This window comes from Chelonoidis abingdonii, chromosome 10 (assembly GCF_003597395.2).
Source record: "Chelonoidis abingdonii isolate Lonesome George chromosome 10, CheloAbing_2.0, whole genome shotgun sequence".
Taxonomy (NCBI): domain Eukaryota; kingdom Metazoa; phylum Chordata; order Testudines; family Testudinidae; genus Chelonoidis; species Chelonoidis abingdonii.
Window position 1 is genome coordinate 54,192,169 of NC_133778.1, and position 21,830 is coordinate 54,213,998.

At 38.9% G+C, this 21,830-nt stretch overlaps 1 protein-coding gene across 1 annotated transcript in view; it reads right to left on the reverse strand.

Annotated features, from left to right (window-relative positions):
* The window catches only part of LYPD6 (LY6/PLAUR domain containing 6), a 55,492-nt gene extending 43,178 nt beyond the window's left edge, over positions 1-12,314 (reverse strand). Inside the window, exons 1-2 of the mRNA XM_032769537.2 lie at positions 12,244-12,314; positions 6,180-6,275 (exon numbers count right to left, since the gene is read on the reverse strand). The gene's annotated coding sequence lies outside the window, so the exon portion shown is untranslated. The remainder of the gene's footprint in view (positions 1-6,179; positions 6,276-12,243) is intronic.
* Between the last annotated feature and the right edge of the window lie 9,516 nt (positions 12,315-21,830).

Genomic DNA, 21,830 nt, shown 5'->3' on the forward strand with positions numbered 1-21,830 from the left:
AAAAGCTAGTATCTCTCCAATTGGCAAAACCTTTCAAACTTTAGAAGTGTGACTTTTGAAGTGCGACTTTTGTACATACCACATGGTCCCTGGTTTAAATACTAACACATTGGAAGGTTTTATTTTTGCTAAAACAATCACACTTTCACCCTCCATACGCATATTTATGGCAGCATAAATCAGCAAGTGTTCAAAGAAACAGCTCCAAGAAAATATGATCACCATAGCAAGCAGCTGTGAAAAAGAATGTGTGTGGTGAATTTATTGTCACTTAGAAACAGGAGGTCTGCGATAAACCTTAGAAAATTATGTCTTAGAACTACAAAAGCCAAAAAACTCTCCACCATTCTAAGTAGGCAAGAATTAAGTGCTCAAATAACAATGTCAATTATGAATACAAATGGATCAAGATTTGATACAGACACTGAACGTTTAAAATGCTGAACTTTATATTAAATCATTATTCAGTATTCACATTGCAAACCAGGGCTGAATCTGCAGTTCTTTCTCAAAACTCTGCCATGGGAGCCAATAAATATCTTGGTTAAATGAAGAACACAGGATCTGAGCTCTTTTATATGTTTATAAAATATGGTTAAACTTTATAGATTGAAATATTCAACATTAATATATTATTAATATAACTACTAGTACATAATAATTAGTAATAAAATAGAATTGATCAAAACATTTTGACCGAAAAAATAAAAAACCTTTCCCATAAAAAAAATATAATTTAATTAAAATCAAATTTTTCTGTGGGAAAATATTGATTTCAACAAAAATGTTCTGTTTTCCAGAAAATTTGAAATAAAGATTTCATTTTGAACTGACATTTCAAAATAAGATGGACATTCTTGTTTCATTTCAGCTTAAACTTTTTTTTTCTTTTTCTTTTTTTTTTCAGTTTTTGGACCAAAAAAATCATTTTCCATTCTTTCCCTTTTGTCCTTCCTTTTCCCCTTTTTTCCCCCAGTGGAAAAGAAGTGTCTGAAAAACACTTACTTACTGTTTTACAACCAGGAAAAGTAAAAGTATATTTTCCAACCTGTTCCCCCTTTTTTCAATGGAAAAAAACAACAACAAAGTTTTCAGTCAAAACTTTTTGAACGGACTTTTTCCCTTCACAAAATTTTGCATTTTCTAGCCAGCTCAATAAAATAAAAATAGTGATGAATAATTTCCCTGAAGTAAATGGAAGTAAGATGCTACTTATAGTAAGTGAAACTATCAGAATCTGAACCTAAGTTTTTACTGAGTCATATTGGCCTCTTAGCAGAGGGATAGCTCAGTGGTTTGAGCATTGGCCTGCTAAACCCAGAGTTGTGAGTTCAATTCTCAAGGGGGCTATTTAGATATCTGGGGCAAAAATCTCTCTGAGCAGGGGTTTAGAGTAGATAACTTTTTCAGGTCCATTCCAACTTTGATATTCTACGATTGAATAAACTTCCCATTGGAACAAGGACAGACTGTGGCCTATAACATAAAGCCATATGGGATAAGAGCAGAAAATATGTTGGGTCTCTTGTTGTTCCTCAGGAAGTTCAAGATTTGTAATGTCATATTTAGACTCAAGTCAGTCTCAGACTAATGAAAAACTATCTAAATGGACACATTGTGTTTAACTGTTGCCTGGTTTTTCAGCATAAAAGCTGTAAAGCAATGCACAAAGCTATGCAAACTGCAGAGTCCCCGGGCACAAATGGAATGCAGATACAGCATGAGTCTTATGGATACCCCCGTCCAAAGAGTTTCAGATGGTCTACTACAGGGGTAGTTGACAAGCGGGTCAACTGCAGACCATGAAATCTTTTTATTCACTTATTATCAACATTATTGCTATTGTGGTTTGAAAAATGTTCCTCTGGAGTCTGGACCTTGACATAAAATAATTGACTTCTCCCATCTACTAAATAGGATACTTCTATATGGGTGACCAATTCTGGGTTGTCTCTTGCGACATCAAAAATATGGTCACTTAATAGTTAAATTAGCTTGGTAAAATGCTGCAGTACACTTGGGGTGGTCTCAAGGCAGGTAGTCTTTGAAATAGGCTTCACTGTATTTTTCTATAAGGTACATGCTAACAAAGGGCTCTGTGATAAATAATAAACTTCACCAAATAAAACCTCACAACAAAGAGCACGTAAACAAAAATATCAACATTGAAAAGACCAGCCGTATTGCAAGCCAGACGCATTCAGAACCCATAAGTCAGGCCCCACAAAATCATGAGGCTTTAAACATACAAAACTTTGCATTCTTTTCATTTTCCCTCAGGGTTTTGTCCTTTGTGATGGACATTTTCAAGCTTTTCTTCACAACTTTTCTTCACAACAATTGTTTTGAAAAACTGAGATTCCTGTGCAATCATGTCTGCACTACCACTTAAGTCAATGTAACTTAGGTCGCTCACAGGTGTGAAAAAGCCACCCCACTGAGCTAAGAAGTTACATCGACTTAAAGCAGTGTCCACACCACGCCATGTCGGTGAGAGACGCTCTCCCATCAGCACAGCGTGTCTTCACTGGACGTGCTACAGCTGCATTGGTGCAGCTGTGCCAATGTAGCACCATAGTGTAGACTAGCCCTCGAAGAAGTTCAATATCTATAATTACTGATGGCCATTATACAATAGACATTAGTAGGCTAAGGATTACATTTCAAACTTCTTATTTTTAGGGAAAGACCCAGTCAGGAGTAAGAAAATCTAAAATTGGCATCTTAAAGATAGTATAAACAAATATGCACTACAGTATATTTGAAAGGATTAAGAAGTTTGGCATAGGCAGGCTAAACATGTAATTAAAAAGAATTTAATGGTAAGGTAAGCTGCCATAATTACATTGCGGCTTTTCTAATATTAACAAAGCCACTTTTAAAGTCTTTTAAAAGCTGTAAAGGCCAGTCAATTGAAAAAAGAATGGAAAAAACAAACAAACAAATTCTTACTTATCATTGAACAGAGCCCACTATAATTAAAATGAAGCTGACACGAAAGCATAGCCTTCCTCAAAAACACACTGCAGTTTTCTCTTTTTCAAAACATCTACCCTCTTCCCATTCAAATCCCTTGTGTACTTTTCCTGTGAAGCACTGCAATGATTATCCACCAAATAATGTTATTTAGTTTATATATAAAGCCATTCAACAGTAACCAGAATGAAATATGGGATTTAAATAACATTTACAACCTAGCCTGCACTGGAAAACTAAGCTCTCCATAACACGCTGCTGTCCCTCTCTGCTTCCCCTCCCCCAACATTGTCCAATGTCAATTTTGTGGTGCCCTTGATATAGCTTTTAGACCACTAGTCCTGCAAACACATAATACTTTGTTTACAACCATGAATATTCTTACTGATAACTGTAAACTCCTTGGGATGGTGAGCATAGCCAAATTCACCAGTGGTGTAAGCTTACCATGCCACTCTAAATTCAATAGACTGGCACCAGCTTACTCCAGCACTGAATTTGGCCCAAGTCTTTTAGTTGTCTGGAAAGCACTACATAGATTGCGCTAAATAGATAATAAAAACGAATAGCAATATTTTTATGAAATGAGTCATACAAGCTGACGACAAATAAAGACTTCAAACGGGCAAGCTACTTTTTACATTAATTCTTTGGTTCACTGGCCATTGTTTAATTTTGAAGGCTATGTTAACAAAAAACATCTAAGGAAAATATTTTCTCTTTACTAAATATTTAAGACCGCAAACATTTATTAATGCTTTTGAAATTTTCCCCTCATATCATAACTACCTCAGAACTCACCATAAAATTAAGAAATGAATCAAAACAGGTAATATAAAGTATATTTTTGCTACCTTATGGAACCTCCACAGATCATGAAGTCTGTTAAATATCTCTTTTGACAGCACATGTATTTAAACATTTACCACATATCAGTTTTAAATTAGAATATATAACCAAACATAGTAGTATAGAGATGTGTAGATTTTAATAAGAGCTAGATCTGAAATTCCATTCATTCTTATGTCATAATCACCTTCCCCTCCTCATTTGTACTGTTTAAGAAGAACAGAAACATACAATTATTTTATTTTTACTTGTTTATTTAGATTTATAGAACTATCAGAAGCTCTAAGCATTTAAGCAAATTTTAAAATACCATCTCATACAAGACAGTTAACGATAACAAATCCAGTCTAAATAAACACTCTCATGTAGTAAAACAAACAAACTGATAGCCCACCACATATTAACGCATGACATCCTTTTCAAATCAGCATGTGTGTCAAATAGTTGCATTGTTTCATTCATAATTGCCTCGTGTAAAATATATAATTATGTTGTATCACAAATTGGCCACAAGAGTGTGTATTTGTTTCTGTTTGCTACACTTATAGACACTCCAAAGCAGTACACCGCATGTACAGGTCCAAATTGTTTCGGATTACAGGGTGAAATACCAGATCCACTGAAGTCAATAGGAGTTTTGGCATTAACTTCAATGGAGTCAGGAGGTTTACCAAAAGTGCTGACATACTGTAAAATTTAAAAGTACAAAGATTTCAAAAGTTTTAAAGACCCAAGCTGGTCACCTCTGTTCATGTGAGTGCTATTTTAGGATGCAAATTGTACACATTCTTATATTAAAAATTTGCCAAAACAAAGACAACACAAATATCTGATCTACAATATAATAGCATAAGGGTGCAATTCTACTTGTAATACTTCCAATAACTCAGTTTAAATTGAAATTAATTCTTTTCATTCAGGCAGTAAAACTGATATTTTAAAGAAAAAAACTTTACTGGATGATTTAGAACTACTCAGTATTCACAAATTTTCAGTGCAAAGTGTCAAAACTTGGATTTATACAAAAAGTATTTCATTTTTTCCCCCACACAAGATCATTTTCAGGTGACTGAAAGCTTTCTGGATGCCATTATCCAAAGTTCCAGAAGCCAAGTGCAAAGATGTACTATTTTCCAAATAAAGGCCCTAACATTGTAACTGGATCTGTATTTACTGACCCCTCCAACTGCCCCGAGCCTCACGGACTTCAATTTAGCCTCCACTGTGCAAGACACAAATCGCACAGAGTTTGACCCAAAATTACAGTATGAACTATTTATTATTGGAAAATAAGACATTCAAATTGTGCTATGTTAGTACAACAATTTCCAATGAACCACTTTAAAGCGGTAAATGAGGAAAATGGAATGCTGGAAGAGAACAAGCATCAAAAAGTTATCAGTATGGTAGTATTCAAGAAAAAAAATCAAATATTTTAACATGATCAAGGGGCTTATTTTACAAGTTCCAATTCACAGGCTAAACAACAAGACTAGAGCGTGCAAGTTTAGTTTAATTAGAAAAGGAAAAATGTTAAACTGTCCTTCCAGTACTGCAAGCACCAATAACCAAACCTAGTAAAAAATGAAGTAGGAAAGATCATGGGAATCCAGCCTTGCTCTCCTTTGAATGCAAAAAGCCAGGAAAATTCACGAACCTTAGATTTCAAGAATCTTATTTTTCACTTCAGTGCAGCAGAGAAGGTTTCCAAATTTGAAACTTTCAGTTTGTTAACCAGTTCTCTTCTTTTGCACAGTGATTAATTACACATCTTGTTCAGAAATGCCATTGTCAGAACAAAACCCATGTCATTTTATAAATTGTCTGCTTTGGAAATACTTACCCTTTATGCTGCCAGCATTTTCCCAGTCTAACACATTCAGAATGGGAGGGCACCATTCAACATCCATGGCAGCCAATCGGTAAAATGCATGCAGTACAACTGTTCTTTATGACATTTTTCCTTTGTACTACTGTTAGCTAGCATACCAATAATAGTAAAAGAGTAGCAGTAGATAGACTAATTAAATGCCTGTCACCAAATTCTGACAAGACTTGCACTTCATCTAAATCTATTCAAGACAGCAGGTTGAGGAGGGTATAAGCAAAGGGCAGAATTTGATCCCTGGAATTTAAATATAATGCAGAATGGTTTCTGTGAGGCTTGGATGCATATGAAAGAGGAAAAAAGTGAAAATATGACATTTATTTATAATTGACCTATATCTCTCCCAATTTCTTCAGTGCAAACTCCCTTTTAATTTAATGGGATTGTTTAATTTAATGGGAATTGACTTTTGTTTATTTTGAAATGCTGCTGATGGAGCAGAAAGGTAGAAAGTTTATATCCATACCTTAGATCAATTCAAGGCTACTGCTTAATATTCCAAGTGTTCCAATTCAGCAGATTTTAAAATCTTCAGGTGAGAAAGCTGACTGAGGCTTGTGAGCTGTACTGTAATAGAAATAAATATTAATACCAAAAAATGCTATTTCAGTGAATTCAGATACTCACAGTGAAGCAGGATGTAAACCTTGTACAGTTTCAAAACAGAAATTGCAACACCAATTATAAGGAACCTTTGCTTACTGCAAAGTTCTTCAGTGGGAAATGGTGACTTCAGTACAAGAGAGGGCTATTGTTATTATTAGTTATCTGTATAACTGTAGCAGCTAGGAGCCCTAGTCATTGTGCTAAGCACTGTACAACCACTCAACAAAAAAACAGTTCACTGTATGTTCCTCCAGCGTGTAGATACGGCAAAGTATTTAAAAGGCTCGTGGTGCTATGTTGTCCATAATGAAATAACACCATTTACTGATTTGTATATCTGCTGCATACAAATGAAAACCTCAGCACTTCCATGTTAATAATATGAACAAATGTATTAGATACAACAAAATAAACACAAATAAAATGAATAAGGTTACTTACCTGGGACATCTAAAAATAACATCTCCTATGATGAAAATAGGGTGTATTTAATCTTAAGAATCAAGTTCTTTCTACCATTTGTGAAGCACACCAAACTTTACATAGACCATATAAATGAGATAGAGAAAATTCTAAGGAAGAGTTCATATGAGCCCTACTACTACTCTAAGAGGAAAAATCAGTAAGTTGTATTAACATGAAAACGTGAGTTCTCCAAAATGTCATATAGGAAAAGGTCATTCAAACTAAAAGAAAAGCGATGAACGAAGTAAGAAATACTTTGTGTTAATATGCTATAGTGCTGCTACTCTACTTTGATTACAGTATAGGACAATATTGTCTAACATGGAAATCTACGCACAATATAATGATTTATAAATTACTCGTACAGCCTATGTACTGTCTTCTTGGCTTTCCACTTTGTAAACATGTCACTATTACAGATGGCCATTGTATAAAATAATAGTCTTGACTGATGTCCACCACCCCTAAGATTTACCAAAGTGTTGGTCAATGAGGAGGTGGATTTCATGTTAATCAAATATATCTTACAGTATCCTAAAAATGCATTATACCTTCCGAAAATATAAGGTATGGTAATTCATTCTTTGGATCTTCTCGAAGTTCACTGAGGGCCAGATCCTGCTCTCATATCACTTTACTAACATAAATCATCCCACTGTCTATTTATATGAGCAAAACAACCTGATAATATCATGTTTAAGGAATTTTTGTTACTTATATATGGTGCATTGCACTAACCAAATACAATGTGTTAGCGGTAATTATGATTCAAAGCCGACGATCAAGAGCCAGGGGTCAGCTCACTGGTGGTTCTGCCCTTGTACACTCTTTCACAGTAATAGAATGGGATTATATTTTACAAAGTGTGGTGATTATTTTTCGTGCATTAAACTTATTCTTAATTCACTGTTTGATCAAACCAGTTTTCATTTTGTTGTTGATGATGCTTCTGAACTTGAAGAAAATTAAACAAAGTTAGGCTCAGAACAGATTTTCTTTCTTGTCCATTCCAACTCACTTGTACTATTGCCTGAAAATAAAATGGAAAGATATCTATTTTTATGGCAAAATTCTGCTCTCAGATTGAGGGCTCCAACTTTCTACCCTCCCTGACTGCATGGAATGTTCTTTGACATCAATGTAGAATGCTGAACACATAGAAGGAGCAGAATAGCAGAGTCAAGAGCCATTATGTGAACATTAGTTAATAATACTGATTGATCAGCTTAATTGATAACTAAAGTTTCACACATTTCATATAAGAACATGTCCTCTACTTTATCAGAGCAAAAGGGAAGAGCTCCCCTCATGCAGTCTGTGTAAACATAGGTTAAAAAAAACCCATCAGAAATAAAGGGGCCAAATTCTGCTCTGATTTCTTCCTCAAAAAACCCCACACAGGGTTGGATTGGATGACAAGTCTGTGTAGAAACTGTTTCAGGATGTTTGAATACTCAATTTTATCTAAGACAAAATAAGATATGCTGTTCCTCTATTTATTAATAAATAAATATTAACCCACAGACATAAGAAACACACTTGTGCAATACTTCTTTCAATCCACAGTAGTAGAGTCAGATTACTAGGTACTTGTTAACAAGATATATCACAGACTTACACATAACTTACAAACATTACTGACACGAAATATTACATGGATAAGTTATTTCTAATCAGCTCACTCCCCCGTGTTTTTTAAAATGCTAATGAGTGCTGGGTACTGATTGATAGGCAGGAATACCCACATGTATATTTCAGTTCTTCTGTCTTAAACATGCTTTTTAGGTCTTGGACAAGGATAAATAACATTCAATTTCTATACTAGAAATGACGAAAAATCAATGAATTTTAGAGGCCTAAAATCAATGGAGTTACTCCAGTTTTACATCCGTGTAACACAGTGGTGAAGCAGGCCTTATTATATATATGTGCCCATCCATATGTATTTCTAATGGAATCCAACCAGTAGAATCTAGGTGCCAAATGTAATTTCTACAGCAATAAAATTGAAAATTTAAGAATGAAATACAGTTGGGAAGAAACTGCAGTAATAACTGATGAGACCCTCATGATGTTCATATTAAAATTTGCCAATAATTTCAACAGAAGAAAGTGATACGCAGTTGTATGATCATGATTTTGTAAGTATATGGGTATATATTGGAACCAACCCTGTCCACTGGGCACGTTTGCTCTGTAGAGAATAAAAATCAAAATTAAGACCTTGATCATGCAAAGAGATCCATGTGTGCATAAAAATTTGCTCACATAATCTCTTTGCAAGATTGGGGCCTAAGATATTGTGACGTTGACAAACATATGTAGTGATGTTGGCATATAGGTCCTATTCCTGAAAACTGATATTCTTACAAGTAGTCCCACTGACAGACTACTTGCCTGTCTAAGGGGTGCAGAATTGTCAATATACTTTATTAAGCATTTGCTATCTAGGAAAAACATGAAAAGAAGTAAAATTAATGCATTAGAGTATTTTGTTAATTAATTATAAAGGCAAGCTGTTTAATTTATTTTGTTCTATAGGTCATTCATTACAGTAGCAATATTTACACTTATTATAATTGAGACTGTCAATTTTCTGTTCTAAACTACTTTTGTTTCAGAGAAAGTACAATTTACCAGTCAAAATATAATTTGAACTGTATGCAGTTTAGAATACAAAATCTCATCTCAGAAAGGAATTTAATTTTATATATAGTCAAGCACTAAATATCATTTGGATATTTTTAAGTAAAAAAAGCCATCAATCAAAAATATAGGTTCAGAATATTTTTTCAGCAGTGCTGTAATTGCAGAAAGGCTTCCATTTCAATATGAGAGTTTGAAGGCCATAAATCCATATAGCAGAGTAATTCCTTTTGCTATTTTTGAAAATAAAATGTAAAGGACTTGATTTTCATAATTAGACACACAATTACACGCGCAGTTACCTGCCTAATATGCATGCACAATATAATTGTGTATGTGAATTCAACAATAAATGGTCAGTTGAATCTGCACACTCAATCGCCGTAAATGCATAGACACATTAGTCATGCATTTTTTCAGCATACTTGCGTATGTTTAATTTTGTACATCAGGTCCCAAATCAAGAAGAGTTAATTCTTGCTCTCTTTAAAGGCAATGGCAAAACTGCCATTGATTTAAATGAAAGCAAAATCAGGTGTTAAGATGTCTTGTTTTATAAACAAGTTAATGTTCATTAAATCAAATGGAAAGCATTGCCAATATTTTTAGAGATCTTTCACTGCTTCACAAATATGCACCTGCAAGAATCTGATTCATAGTCTATCTAATGTATTGGATGAATGAGTTTCTAAATAAGTCTTGGCACAACACACCATTAAAACCAAAAAAATCATTGTAATATATTCACTCAACTGTATCCACAATGACTGTACAGATCATAATAGAGCAGAGGGACCATTATGGGCTGAAGCTCATATGTTCAATAAAGTAAACACTACCAACAAGGCTGCAAGAATTCACCCACATCGTCATATTTTCAAGGGATTCCATAACCTAATACAAGTTTCCAAAATCACAGTATTCTTTATTGAATAGGGCCCCATCAGTCTAATTACCTTCTAAGACATTTCTAAATAGGTCTTGACACAAATTCTACAAGAATTCATTAGTACTATATAGTAATTTAAATGTATTTTAAAAGATATGTAATTACATATTTCTAGTGTAACAGGGATATGGAGTAAATTATTATTTCAATGAGAAAACTGTTTAATTACATAGTACTAAATAAATATAATGGAGATTTCTAAAAATTGTATTTACATAAACATTCATTAGAAAGCATACCTGGCATATATTAAATACAAATAACTTCTCTAATTAATGCAATGTACAATTAATATATTTGGGAAAGTCGGGAAAGAAACAATTAAGGTTCCTTGAGTGTATTCATTTCCAATTTTTTTTAACTGTGCAATCATAACATTGGATTTATGATGTTTTCTGCATTTAATTTCCATGTGTTTATTTTTTTAGAAAGAAGAAAAGATGCCTCTTTGCTACCTTAAGGTAACATAGGTCCTCAAAGGGACAGATATGTAAAGACTTTGGGGAATCCAAAGATGCGACTAGGCACGTAGAGGGATTTTCAAAAGCACCTAGGCACCTAATTCTCAAGCCTTCAAAGGAGCATAAGTTTATATCTCTATGACATACATTGACAAATGCAGATTTCTGAAAGAACACACACACACTGCCTCTCTTCTGAAGTGTAAACACTCATGAGGGAGAAATCCTGAATCTACTGAAGTCAATGGTAAAAGTTCTATAGACATCAACAGAGCCAGGATTTCACCTTCAGACTAAGTGAAATGTTACATTGCATATGTACAATAGTTAGTTTTCAATCATTCAGACTTTATGAATAGCCAACCCATTTTTTTCAAATATGTTGTGGAGATACTCTTCACTGAGAAACAATTGTGTTCAAAATTTCAAAGTTTAGCTATTTTTGAGTTGGCTGTATGGAAAAAAAGGTGATGGTTATTTTTTTAAGAAGGTGGAGAAATGTGTGGATTTTATATAACCTAAACTTTTTGCCAGTTATTTCATATCTATGTGTATGTTTTCATTTCCGGGAGGGAATTCAAGGGCTGAAAAGCTTTATTCAGATTTAAACAAACAAACCATCTTTGACTAGAGACTAATATGAACAATTTGAGTCCAAAGGATAAGCTTTACAGAGAGTTGAATACGTGAAAACAGGTTACAACTGAAACTATTTTTTCATCATTATAGTTTTCTCTACCAAATGCTCACTATAATATCTATTTACAAAGCACAAAGTGATAATCAATTCAGATGGTTTCACTCGGTTTTGTTCAATTCGCACAGCAACATGAATTAAAGCTAGGAAGGATTCTTACTCTGATCTTCGTAAATTCACATTTAAGCATAGTTTCCGTAGTTGACTAGTAACAACACATTTGGCTGCACTATGTTTTCTGTTAGCAACAAAAATACCAACTCCCACACACACACACACCCTTAAAAAAAACTGACATCGTTGCAACGAAATCCCTACTCGGCCGGTATTAACTTATTTTTTTGGCTCTGAAGTTCATAAACTAAACTAATTTGTATTTTACCAATTACAAGAGCCACTGAAGTTCCTATGAGGAGAAAAATTGTGTATTTTCAACCTGTTAAGCTTCCCAACCCCTTGGACTATTAAACGACAATGAACTACTGACGTGTGGTGTGAAAAGCAGACAAGAGGGAAAATACAGCTCCTGAGATGAACTTGAAAGTGATAAAAAAATTACCCAAGCATTTTATTTGTTGCTGCTTTGGAAACTATCTGGGACGCGGAATGCCCCCGGGGCCCTCTCAGACTGCATATGCACCATCCTCTCCACTTGAACTTCCTTTCCTTTGTGCTCGGGTAAATACCGGGAAGAAGCTTTACTCACCAGAGCAATGCACCAAATCCACCCTCCAGCCAGCCGCCCCATCCCACGAACGCACAACGCAGCCACACAAACTGCGCAATGCAACAGTCCTGCTACGGAACGCTCGGCCCGCCAGGGCCCCAGCCTCTCAGCCCCTTCAGCCAATCAGAAGGCCGGAGACCAAGCTAGGTTGCAAGTGTGCTTTTTAATTGGCTAGTCAATTAGCGTGGCTGCCCGATCAGCTGTGAAATATAGTCGCTGGGCCAGTCTCGCAGCTTGTCATTTGCCTATGCGGGCAGGAGGGGCTCGGAGAGACAGTCCTGCTGGAATCAGTCTTTTTGGAGGGACCTACCTGTTGCCAGAGCTATCCGGCTCAGCTCCAGGAGCTGGCTGTGTTCCTGGTTTGGGGAACCTACTTTCCGCGACTCTGGTGGGTCCTGAGTTTTCCCTTCTCACACAGACAAGGAAAATCCAACCAGCAACACCCTGTCCTCCCGCCTCTCTGACAATCATCTCTAAACACCGAGTACCAAAACTCTCCCAGGCAGCCACCGCAATAGGAGGCAACCCTAATTCGCAGCTGAAAATACCTTTCCAGAATCTCCCTATCCCAGTGACAAACGACCCCAGCTGCCCAAGCGCTCTCACATCCCAGGAGAGAGGAGCTCTGAACTTTCCCCTCAAGCTGCCAAAAACCCTCCCACGCCTACCAGGGCAACAAAAAGTGTCATCAAGTCCCTCACTGCCAAAAACCTGTCAAGTGCCCTGAACCAGATCCTTCCCACCCCAGCCTGGAACAAGTGTCCGGAGCCCTCAGCCTGCTCCTGCCAAGCAAACTCACCGTGACAGGTTGGCAGACTCTCCCCTCCCCCGTCCCCCCGCTGTGCCCCGATGCCCCCAGGAACCACAGTCCTCTCTGATCCCCTGGGACCAGTGTCCCAGTCCCCACCTGCCCCCCACGCCCAGCCAGCCCAGCTGTGCGCCCTTCCACCCGCTGCCTCACCGTGCCTGCTGCACCCGAGTCTTTTCACCCATTGTCTCCTCTCACACCTCCAGTTTCATCAGCTTCTATGCTATCCTCTTCCGCCCGCTCCATTCCCCCTGCCACCTTCACCCCGCTCCCCCGGCGTCTTCACTCCCGCTTCGCCCTTACCGGAGAGAAGTGAGCGTGCAAGGCAGCGGTAGCTTGATAGAGCCCAGCTCGCTCCCAGAGCACTGCGGTGTTCGCAGCCGGAGCCTTGGAGCCAGGACCCGGGCTACAGTCAGAGGGAACAAGCAGCGCCGTGTGCACACGCTCCGCACTGTCTGCCCCCTACCGCAATGAACGGAGAGCACGGCCGGCACCTCGCGGGAGGGGGAGCCTGGGCTACTGCTGTGACAACTGAACCGCAGTGACCCACACAAAGGTCTCCCGGCTGCGGACCTAGATAACCGGTCATATGCGGAGTACAATGCAGGCCCCAGCAGTAGAGAGGGGAAGGGTTTTCCTTGCCAAGGGAAGCTACTGAAGATTGCAAGCCGGGGAAAGACTGACCGGGGATTTCTCTGAAATGAAACCACCGATACCGAGAATGTTTGCAGAATTATGGAGCCAAAACTGGGGAGAGGAGGGTGGAGGGGAAAGAGAGAATCTTGTTCACCGTTTCCCTTTTCTTCTCACTCCCCCCTCTCAATTAAAGCTGGTTTTCCTGTGATCTTGGTATGATCTAAAGGACCCATATTTTCCCGTTAACTTTATAGCCCTTCCAGGAAACATTTATAATAGTGGAAGTCTTCTGGGACCCATTTCAATCCTCATGGTGCCTAATCAAATACGCTGCAGTCCGGTGGCTAGAGTCTGAGAGTGTTTCAGAAATATTGTGATTTAAATCGTGTTGGGGTGGTACCTCTATTAGAATAATTATTTCTCACCACCACCACCCATCAATGTTATTCTCGATTATCTTTTACAACTATTCTAACTGCAAAAAAACAAAAGGGAAATTATACCAGATAAAAAAAAAATAATCACATGTACCAAGGTAAGTTAGAGAAAAGAAAAACAGTTGAGCCATATAAAGAAGGGATAACTATGCCAGCTTTTTAATGACTGAGTTAAATAAGATAATTAAGACTAACTTTCTCCGGAGTCCTCACATTTAGAGGTCCCTTATCTGGGTTTGTACCAAAATTAATCCTAATTCCTTCTTGCTCCAGTGTTTCACTAACACTTTTAACAAAGTATCAGAGGGGTAGCGTGTTAGTCTGGATCTGTAAAAGCAGCAAAGAATCCTGTGGTACCTTATAGACTAACAGACGTGTTGGAGCATTCATCTGAGGAAGTGGGTATTCACCCAGGAAAGCTCATGCTCCAAAATGTCTGTTAGTCTATAAGGTGCCACAGGATTCTTTGCTGCTTTTACTTTTAACAAGGCCATTGAAAGAGATGTCACAGCCTATGTTTGTTATATAATTTTCCTTTTTACATATGTGAAATATTTTAGCTGAGATAAAAATTACTCTGTGCTCTTTTGCTGACAAAATACAAGGCACAGTCAATTCTAGGATGCAGCTTTGTATTCATACCTAAGAGTGGATAGGGTTTTGTTTTCATATATACATTTGTTGCTCAAATATTACTGTGTTAATTTTGAAAAATATAAACAAGGTGTTATTCTTCTCTAAAGTTGCTTCATTTTAACTGACCCTTGCCCTTGAAAACAAGTCTTTGAAAGAGAAAGCTGCTCTGACCATTTTACTATAATACACAAAATTATTATTTTTATATGCACTCCATATTTTCTGCTTTACTATGCACAATGTGTTATTTATGAAGCATGGCCTTCAAATTTAGGAGAGTTGACAGATTAATACATTTCATGGAATATTATGGCCCCTGAGTTCATCCAGTTCCTCATTTACAAGGGTGTCTCTCCTAACTCTGTGCTCTTTGGGCTCTAATTTGTCAATTTTAGCATGGAGAAGCTCAGGGTTAGAGTAAATTCATTTCTCCAATCCAGCAGGGGGTGCTTTCACAAAAGTACATTTTGTTTTCTTTCCAGTAACAAACATCTACTGAAGGCTTTTATACTGTGTGTTCTTTGTAAATCAACACAGGGATTAGGCTCTTTCTTAACTGAGCATAGAATTTTATCTAAATGCATTTATTTTGTAAAAGCAATGAGGAGTCCTTGTGGCACCTTAGAGACTAACAAATACATTTGGCCATAAGCTTTCGTGGGCTAGAACCCACTTCATCAGATGCATGGAGTGGAAAATACAGGAGCAGGTATAAATACATGAAAAGACATGAATTGCCTTACCAAGTGTAAGATTAGTCTAATGAGACAATTCAATTGACAGCAGGATACCATGGGAGGAAAGATCACTTTTGAAGTGGTAATGAGAGTGGCCCATTTCAGACAGTTGACAAGAAGGTGTGAGTAACAGTAGGGAGAAATTAGTATTGGGGAAATTAGGTTTAGGTTTTGTAATGACCCAAACACTCCCAGTCTTTATTCAGGCCTAATCTGATGGTGTCCCGTTTGCAAATTAATTCCAGTTCTGCAGTTTCATGTTGGAGTCTGGTTTTGAAGTTTTTTGTTGAAGAATTGCCACTTTTCGGTCTGTTATTGAGTGACCAGGGAGACTGCAGTGTTCTCGTATTGGTTTTTGAATGTTGTGATTCCTGATGTCAGATTTGTGTCCATTTATTCTTTTGCATAGAGACTGTCTGGGTTGGCCAATGTACATGGCAGAGGGTCATTGCTAGCACATGATGGCATATATCACATTGGTATATGTGCAAGTGAATGAGCCCCTGATGGTGTGGCTGATGTGGTTAGCTCCTATGATCCATCGTCTACAGCCAAGCTCTAAGATACAATCGCATTTGCTGCAATCCCTCAGAGACAAACACCTACAGGATCTCTATCAAACATTCTTAAAACTACAATATCCACCTGGTGAAGTGAAGAAACAGACTGACAGAGCCAGAAGAGTACTCAGAAGTCACCTACTACAAGATAGGCCCAAAAAAGAAAGTAACAGAACGCCACTAGCCGTCACCTATAGCCCCCAACTAAAACCTCTCCAGCGCATCATCAAGGATCCACAATCTATCCTGAAGCATGATCCCTCACTTTCAGACCTTGGGGGACAGGTCAGTCCTCGCTTACAGAGAGCCCCCAAACCTGAAGTAAATATTCACCAGCAACTACACATCACACAACAATCACACCAACCCAGGAACCAAAGCCTGCAACAAATCCCGGTGCCAACTCTGTTCATATATCTATTCAAGGGACACCATCATAGGCCCTAACCACATCAGCCACACCATCAGGGGTTCGTTCACCTGCACATTTACCAATGTGATATGTGTGGGGTGGAAGGGTGCAGGTGTGGCAAGGGGCTCAGGGCAGGGGGTTCGGTGTGGAGTGTACGAGGGGGCTAGGGCAGGGAGTTGGGATGCAGGAGGGGTGCAACGTGCAGGCAGTTGGGGTGCAGGAGGGGGCTCAGGGCAGGGTGTTGCAGGAGGGGTACAAGGTGCAGGCAGGGAGTTCGGGGTCAGGGTGCAGGAGGGGTTTGAACTCTGGCCCAGCGCCGCTTACCTAAAGTGGCTTTGGGGTGGCAGCGGCACACACCCGGGCCAGGGCAGGATCCCTGCATGCCTGCCCACCCTGTCCCTGTCCCCACACTGCTCCAGGAACCACGGCAGCCCCTGGAGGAGGGAGGCGGAGGGCTCTGCATGTGCTGTCCTTGCCACTCCTCCAGATACCTCCCCCGAAGCTCTCATTGGCCACGGTTCCCCATTCCCAGCCAATGGGAGCTGTGGGGGGCAGTGCCTGGAGGCAAGGACAATGCATGCGGAGCCCTCTGTCCCCCTCACCCGGGAGCCGCAGGGACGTGGTGCCAGCCACTTCTGAGAGCGGCGCAGGGCCCACAGCACCATGGGTGGCAATCCCGTGGGCCGGATCCAAAGCCTTGACGGGCCCAATCCAGCCTGTGGGTCGTAGTTTGCCCATCCCTGTGAACTCAGCTCATTATCCTATCTCAGAGGCAGAGATTATTGGCTGAACTAGAAGAGGTGAGGGAATGGCCTTAATAAATATTCCTAGAGGGATCTTGGGGAAATCAGGGCTACAAATAGGGTGCTGCCAAATTCGAGGTGCTACCAAATTCTTCCTGTCATGGTCCCCAGCTCTGGCAGACTGCACCAGGGAGAAGGCTCAGAGGGTTTCCAGATTGAAAGCTCATCTAATGACCCAAAGCTGGGTCTCCTAGGGCTTCTCTGCAGCACAGGAGCACTGTCTCCTAATCTCCCTGAACAGCCCAGCTCCTTTCCTGTTTGGCTGCTGGGGCTTTGGGCAGCTCAGGGAGCCTCAGCATCATTTAGAAAAGATCATAACAAAATGATGTTTTGACTTTTTCCAAACTAACTTGAAGAATTTCCATTCTGCCAGAAATTTAGAAATTTCAGGGAGGGGAAGGGGTAGTTTTGGAATTTTCTGCAGAATGGGAATTCCAATTTGTGGCCATCTGTACTAACAACTGCTGAAATTATTTTCTTTGAAACTCATTATTCATTTCTTAAAAATAAGGATTTTGTTTTCTAAACTTTCTATTGTAACTTGAGAAATCATCCTTTCGGGAAAAATTCTTCTCTTTGATCCACACTGCAGATCCATCTTGCATATCCTTCTCTTTTTCTGTACATGAAATTCCCCTTTTACCCTTAGTGTCATGTGCATAAAAATATTTGGAATATCTAAGGGGAATCTAAATGAAAAACTAAGTTAGTTCACTAAACAGATTTTGGACTGCAAAATGAATCTTAGCCACAAACCAACTCTTTTTGAGTTTTAACACTTAACATGTTATATTCCTCTACATAGTTTTGATATTTAATAGCTTTAATTCATGATGTGTGCAAGTCACAAGCTGAAAGCCTACGTAAACACCTTGTTTTCTGGGGAAGTAAGTAGGAGTGGAGGCCTAAAATACAGCCTTTCAAGCAGTTTCACTAGTGAATGGGCTACAGCAGGAGCTAATGGGTCTCTGCACATTTATGTTCGAATTTCCAGCCACTGCACTTGAATCAACATGGCTACAATGCCACTTCTCCCATTCACCCCGACATTTTACCATATACTATTGTAACTAATTTTGTAGCTGTAACTAGAATAACTAAAAGGTATATTGTAAATATCGACTGCTAAGTGTTTGTCTCATCCCCCTGGTTTTATCTGATGAAAGCTCTGATGTCACAGCCAAACGTGGTCAATACCCAAATGATTCTCAACTACTCTCTCACCAGCAGAGTACCTATCTTGGTATAAACCATGCTATCCTGCCATATTGGAGACATATGGAGACTTTAGTTGGAATTTTGCCTAAGTAAGAAGTCCTGCATGAGACCACTCCCCAATAGACCTAAACATGACTCCGTAAGTACACCTTGGGGAGCGCTTTTATAATATACACACTACACTGCATCAGAGTTAAATGGTTCTGCGCTAGCAAGCACCATCCTGGCCTTGCGAATGTGACAAGATAAAATATTAAATACTTACGACTAGAAAACACAGTTCTGTGCTTTGTTCATCTCTGTAGAATTTAATGACACAGAGTTTATTTTATTACATTACGTAGTCATGCAGAAAGTATTCTCAACAGAATACAAAACAATTCATCAAAAAAGCATTAGTGTTAAATCTGCATTGGCTCATAGTTAAAGTTAATAAGCACAGAAATTTTCTTTCTGATGTGGGAAGTTATAAAATATGGCTCTGATTCTGTACTTACACTGGTTTTACATTTGCCATGGTCCATTGATTTCAATAGAGCTATTGCTGATACACACCAATATTAGAGTTATCATAATCGGCCTGTCTGTTTCTTTTTTTGAATGAACTTACAAATATAATTTGGCTTGGCAGAATTCAATTTTTATTTTTTTAATTAATATTTATTTTTAAGCTTTTTTATTTTTTTCTGTTTAAGTTTCACGGTTGCACAAAATTATGAGTTTTAAGCATTTTTAATTATAAGTTTAAATTTTCACAACTGTGGGAAATTGGGGATGGTCAGACAATGGGCGAGCAAACAATTATTTTAAAACAGTAGATGTTGAAATTCAAAAGTTAAAGCTTTGTAACTGTTAAAACAGAATTTGTCAGCATCACGTCAAAATATTCAAAGTAAATAACCTTAAATCAAATGCTAATAAGTTATCAAAAGGCATTTTTCTTACAGTGCCTATTTGTAAATTTCAACCAATGGAAATATTTATTCATCAGTTTGTGTGTATACAGTGCAATTGACGTTTATCAACATTTACTGATAAAAAGCAAATACTTCCAAGCCTAAATATAATCAGTGGAATATAAGTTACCTTAAATATTTGTATGAGATAATCAAAGATATTTTAGTTCTCTAACTTACAAAACCTGCTACCCCCATTCATCTGAATAAATCTTATTTACACAAACATAAAAATGGCCATACTGGGTCAAACTAATGGTCCATCTTCCTCAGTAGCCTGTCTTCTGACCCTGGTCAATGCGAAATACTTCAGAGGGAATGAACAGAATGGGGCAGTTTTGAGTAATCCATCCCGTTGTCCAGTCCGAACATCTAGCAGTTGGAGGTTTATAGACACCTGGAGCATGGGACTGAGGCTCTGACCATCTTGGCTAATAGTCATTGAACTTATCTGATTCTATACTTTTGGCCTTCATTTGAATAGTCCCGTTGATGCAACCACCGAGTTTACTCACATGCGTAGAAATTACTGGGTCAGACATGAAACTTTTTAAGTTACTTGTTTGTTACTTGTCTGTACAGCGGCTAGCACGGAGGGGCCCTGCGCTTTGATTGGATTCCTAGGTGTTTTGATAATATACATGAATAAATAATCTAAGTTTCTAGTCTGCAAAAAAATATGTAGTAAGCAATACACAATATTGGTTCTTTAGTAAGTGATGCTAATGTACATTTCTACTGACTTTTGTCCTTGTTTTTTAAATTGAACTGAAACCCTTTTATCCATGTCATAATTTGTCCAAAAATATTTATAGCTTCTTACATATCAATGTATTCTAATTGTTGAAAAATAAAAGGGTTTTGAAATAGCCCTTAATGATTTTTTCCCCATTAAGGTACTGTATCCTGCCTTGCAGAGGGAATAGATTTACTGATCAAATGGTTCCTTTCCATCACTAAGAGCTACAGGGGGAAATCTTGGCCCCACTGAATTTAGTAGTAAAACTCCTATTGACTTCCATGGGACCCAGGATTTCATCCTATGACACTGTTAATTTGATTTCCATATTTCATTGTATGCCCATTGTAAAACCATCTAGGCCACAGTACAGAATAAAGCAGTAATTAAAATAATCCCATCTGAGTAACTCAGGCCACGTCTACACTACGGGATAATATCGAATTAGCTAAAATCGGTTTTATAAAACTGATATTATAAATTCGATTTCATGCAGCCACACTAGGCAAAGTAATTCGGCGTTGTGCGTCCATGGTCCGAGGCTAACGTCGATTTCTGAAGCGTTGCATTGTGGGTAGCTGCTTTCCGTAGACTTCCCAAGGTTCCGCAAGTCCCTCCCCGCCCTTGGAATTCTGGGTTGAATCATTATTTCGCGGGTGGTTCTGGGTAAATGTCGTCAAGCATTCCTTCCTCCGGGAAAACATCAGCTGACAATCCTTTCGCACCGTTTTTCCCTGGATGTGCCCTGGCAGATGCCATAGCATGGCAACATGGAGCCCGTTCAACTTTTTTTTTCTCTGGCACCGTATGTGTACTGGATGCCCGCGGACAGAGAGGCGATACTCCAGTGCTACACAGCAGCATTCACTTGCTTTTGCATGATAGCAGAAATAGTTACCGGTTGTCTGTACTGTCTACTGTAGGAGAAAACTGGCAATGAAATGATGGTTATCTCTCCCCCTCTGTACTGTCCGCTGCTATCATGAGTGCCCCTGGCTGAAATCGGCCGGGGGCGCAATGAAAAAAGCAAAATTGGGATTGACTCCCCGAGTCAATCCCTCCTGATGGTTTCTAAATATAGAGTCAGTCCTGCCTAGAATAAGGGGCAAGTGTATAGAGGACCAGTGTATCAGAGAGCACAGCTGCTCTGTGTCAGTATTCACAGGGGGTGCCCCTGCAACAACCCCACCCGTTGCTCCCTTCTCCCCAACTTCCTGGGCTACCGTGCAGTGTCCTGTCCATTTGTGTCATGAAGTAATAAAGAATGCAGGATAAGAAACAATGATTAGTGACATAAAATGAGGGGGAGGCAGCCTCCTGGCGCGATGAATAGTCCAGGCAGGACATTAACGATGTGGGGGAGAGGAGCACAGCAGCGGCTGCTATGCCAGTCCAGGCAGTACAGAATCTTTTCTTTACACAGGAAAAGGAGGGGCTGAAGCCCCAGTTTCAACGATGAAGCTAGTTATTAGCCGTTCTGTCCTATCTACTGGGAGTAACCAGGAATGATGCCCTCATGTCAACATGTTAGATAATCATGAGGACGGTTACTATCCTACTGCACCGTCTACCACGGGAGGGGGAGGGGGAAGGAGCGCATACTGCTCTTCACTGCTGCAGCATC